This window comes from Cryptomeria japonica, chromosome 1, assembly GCF_030272615.1.
Source record: "Cryptomeria japonica chromosome 1, Sugi_1.0, whole genome shotgun sequence".
In the NCBI taxonomy this organism is placed as follows: domain Eukaryota; kingdom Viridiplantae; phylum Streptophyta; class Pinopsida; order Cupressales; family Cupressaceae; genus Cryptomeria; species Cryptomeria japonica.
The window spans coordinates 480104829-480109556 of NC_081405.1; positions in this window are offsets into that span (position 1 = coordinate 480104829).

A 4728-nucleotide genomic window follows, 5' to 3' on the forward strand; every position below is an offset into this window, starting at 1 on the left:
TCTTGCTTCAACTGATTGTAAACCTCCTAATGCCTTAGTTTGAATTTCTAGATTTTCTCTCTCAGCTTCTACACACATTCATTTGCTATCTTCACATTCTCTTTCAATTCTTCATTCTCTGATTGAACACTTTCCAAATCTTCAAGAGTTGTCTTCAAAATCAAGCTGAAAATATACAGTCATGAATATTGGTTCCATGATTCAACCAACAAAGATCTCCCTCAAGAAAGGGACCAAAGGTCTGATACCAATTGTTGACTACGTTGAAAGGACCAAAATACTAAGAGAGGGAACAATCAGTATTCCCATATATATATATATATATATATATATATATATATATATAAAGAAACTTGTAGAAGTACTTTAACCTTCCTCAGAAATATCAAACTTCATCTATCATACTTAATGAATATAAAACTACAAAAGTAGAATAATCATGAAGAACACAACCACAAGAGAAACACCAAATTTTTATGTGGAAAACTCAAATGGGAAAAAACATAGAGAGTGTTATCTCTCATGAAAATATAACTAGTTATATGGTGTTTATAAAGAGGTGGCTCATTGTCAGATTAGAAAAATGGCTCACTGTCAGACTACTCACTACAAAGATACAAAAGAGGCTCATAGTCAGACTACTCACTGCAAAGATACAAAAGAATGCCTCACTACCAGAATGGTCACTGTAACAAAAAAAGGTGAACTGAAAAGGATTGCATCTCCAAATGTGATGCAATGGAGGGTGAAAACTATCATTCAATCACATTTTCCCTAACCTTGTCATAGGGTCTTCAGACTTAATACTTAGTAGTGAACTTCCTGACCTAGCACATGAAGATGCTAGGTTCAATTTTGAAGAGAGACATTCCCTTCTCCACCCTCTGTTACAGAACCTAACTCTACCATTAAAACTACCCTAACATTTCCCATTCCACCTGGTCTATCTTACAACAAGGTGGAATGGTGATCATTCACATCTTGGAATTTCAACCTCACAAACCACTTGAGTTCAACACTTCCTATAATAGAAATGATAGGGACTCTTATCTTCCTTACCACATGAGCTACAGACAAATGTAGAACAAATCAATTCATAACATCATTAATAGAAAATGGAAATATTCCTACTGAATGAGACCCTACAAGTTGAGCAAACAAGAATAGAAATTTTTTTTAGAAAACACCCGTAATGAGCAGCAAAAAATGAAAAGACTGTATTCCTTCTTTCTTCAATCTTTCAATAGCAATGTAACACTCAAAAACCACCTATGGCTCATATCTGTTAAGGAATATAAGCAACTTTGAGATATCTGGACACCAACAGTCATACCAATGACTGTTGGTGTTCCAGTTACAACCGATCAAGTTTCTTTAAATTCCATTATCAAGATTGACACAAAACTGACCCTACAAGAAATATAATAATTATGGAAATACAAAAATGGTTACTATGGGGTTAAGTGCACCAAGATGGTGAACAAAAAAGTGGCCACATGCAAAAAAAATGAAAATTTTCATAACCTGCACATGTTCTAAAAATTCAAAAACATGCTAGGCTTGGTAACACCAAGCCTAGCCAAAAACAATTTAAAAAACAAAAAGTTCCTCAAAACCTGTATGGGTTTTGAAGAACATTATATTTTATAATAAAAAATCAAAAGTTCCTCAAAACCCATACTGGTTTTGAGGAACATTATATTTTTTAGAAACCCGCGGGTTATGCAAAACTAGAAGTTTTGGCCTTAGTTCTACATAACCCGTACGAGTTATGCAGAACTAGGAACCAAATAGCGAGTGGGGAGAGAGATAGAGGGAGAGAGAGAGGGAAAGAACAAGAAGGGAGAGAGGGTGAGAATAGGATTAAGAGATGGAGAGGAAGAGAGAGAGTAGGGGGTACGAAGAGAGGGATATAATAGGATAAGGAGAGGGGGAGGGGGAGAGAGTTAGAGACAGAGAGAGAAGGGGATAGGAAGAGAGAGAGAGAGAGAGAGAGAGAGAGAGAGAGAGAGAGAGAGAGAGTATGTTAAGGAGAGGGGGATGGAGGGAGAGGGAGAGAGAGGGAGATTAGGAAAAGGAGAGGGGGAGAGGGAGAGAGAGGGGGATTGGGAAAAGGAGAGGGGGAGAGGGAGAGACATGAGATTGGGAAAAGGAGAGTGGGGGAGAGAGAGAGGGAGATTGGGAAAATGAGAGAGAGAGAGAGAGAGAGAGAGTAGGGGGAGAGGGGGTAAGAGAGATAATATGAGATAGGAAGAGAGGGAGAGAATAGGATAAGGATAGGGGGAGGGAGAGAGGGGGAGAGAGAGAGGAGATTGGGAGAGAGGTAGAGGGAAGGCAGAGAGAGAGAGAATAGGATCAAGAGAGGGGACGGGGAGAGAGAATAGGATAAGATAATGAGAGGGGGAGGGAGAGAGGTGAGAGGGAGAGGGAGGGGTAGAGAAAGAGAGACAAGGGGAGAGGGTGAGAATAGGATAGGATAATGTGAGAGAGAGAGAGAGAGAGAGAGAGGAGGAGAGGGTGAGAGACATGAGGTAGAGAGAGAATGAGTAGGAGAAAAGGGTGAGACTCGATAGAGAGAGAGGAAAAGAAGAGAGACATGCATGTATACAAACATATATACATATATCTATATAAATATATGTATATATAATTATATATGCATATATACATATGAAAACACATATTATATATGTATGTCTATACATATGTGTAGTAAATGCTAAGTTTACAAGCATACATTATTATGTCTTCATAACCCGTACAAGTTTTGTGAAACACAAAATAATGGTTTTAGTTCTACATAACCCATACAGGTTATGTAGAACTATGAATAGTACTTTTTGTTTTTCAAAACTCGTGTGGGTTACGTAGAACTATAAATAGTAATTTTTCTTTCTCAAAACCCGTGTGGGTTTTGGCTTGGTAAGAGAGTTGGAAAACGACCCTATGGTTTGCAAGCCCATTTTCCCCCCATTTTTGTCCTTTTACATGTTTTTTCATCTTCCAACATGATTTCTCGACTTCGTCGTTATCAAGTTTACAAATGATCAAGTGGGTATCTCTAAAATTACCACCATAATCTCACATGTCTTCTCAGTTTTCTGACCATATAAATTTTTCTATTTTTGGACAACATTAGCATAGTAAACTTTAAATTTCTTTACCAGTGCCTTGACAGTTCTCATAGACATATGTCTACCATTTTTTTAATAACTTTTGATATATTTGACCAAATTTAAAATAAGTTACATATTATTGTTCTACACTAGATTCTATATACTTTATAAAAATCAAGTTTTCATTTTTTATTATTTTGATGCAAGTTATGCCTAGCACACGAACAGGTGCCAAATTTTCAGGATGCGGTCACTTCAAAAAATCATTAAAAAATAAACACTCAATGGAAAATTACAAAAAAATACACAACTTATAGAACTCACACTTACCTATCATCATACTAAAGGGTTTTGCAAAATAATAACTCTATCTATATATTTTGTGCAGCACACGAAAACAACTATGTTATGTTTTTTGTGAAAAAATTAGGAACAATTTTTGTGCGTGAGATGTTTGAACCTCTTAATCTTATCCAATTTTTAAAAACTTTAGTAGTTTAGAAACTAGATTCGGAGAACTACAATTCTTATTCTTTTCTCAACTCCTAGTTTTTAGTGCATGACCTTCAAATATCTCTTTGAAGTTTAGGTTTACCTGTTTTCAGAAGACAAAAAAGTGGCCACTTATACCCCACCTTTTTTTCACCATCTTGGTGCACTTACACATGGACCTTTATTCAAACCAAAAATACAACAAAATCCTCTAAAATCCTAAATCACACTTAAGCCAAAATGATGATAAGTCGGTGCTCCTGCACCATACACCCAGAGAGGAAAAGATTTCATCCTCCTAATGAAATGATATCTTCAACTTTGACTCCATGTTGATTAATGTTTGCTTCAGACATCCAGGTTGCATCCTCGTTTGGTAAACAAAACCATTTGACCAAGTACTCTTTGTACTCCTTCCTCCTTGTCCTCTTTACCACCTTGGAATCTAGGATAGCTTCAAGATGCATCGATTGATTAAGTGTAAGATCTCTAATCCAATCCACATCAGCATCCTCAGGTTTACCTGTGTTCTGACCTACAACAAGAGATCCCTCAAAAGGGTATAAATCAACCACATTAAAGTTAGGGGAGATAGCAACTCCTTGTGGGAGTTGAATCTCATATGCATTCTAACCGAACTTGTGTACTATCTTGCAAGGGCGAATCTTTTTCATCATCATTTTTCTATATTTGCCTTTGGGAAGCCTCTCCTTTCTAAGATAAGCAAACACCATATACCCAACCTTGTATTGGACATCTTTATTCCTCAAATCTGCACTCTCCTTATACTTTCCCACATTGTTCTTTAAAGTTTCTATGACTTGCTCATGGATATCTTTCATGGTTACAACAAAATCTTCAGCTTGAGTACTTCTTTTATTAAATCCATGTATGTCTCCTAGCTCATAAACTCCCCTTGGATGCATTCCATAAACAAACTCAAATGGACTTTTACTAATACTATGGTTGACTAAGTCATTATAGGCATATTAAACCTGTGACAAAATCAAATCCCAAGCTTCCTTATGTTCTTTTGTCAGACATCTCAATAAATTTCCCAAAGATCTATTCACAACCTCAGTTTTCCCATCTGTTTGAGGATGGTAGGCAAAACTGAAGG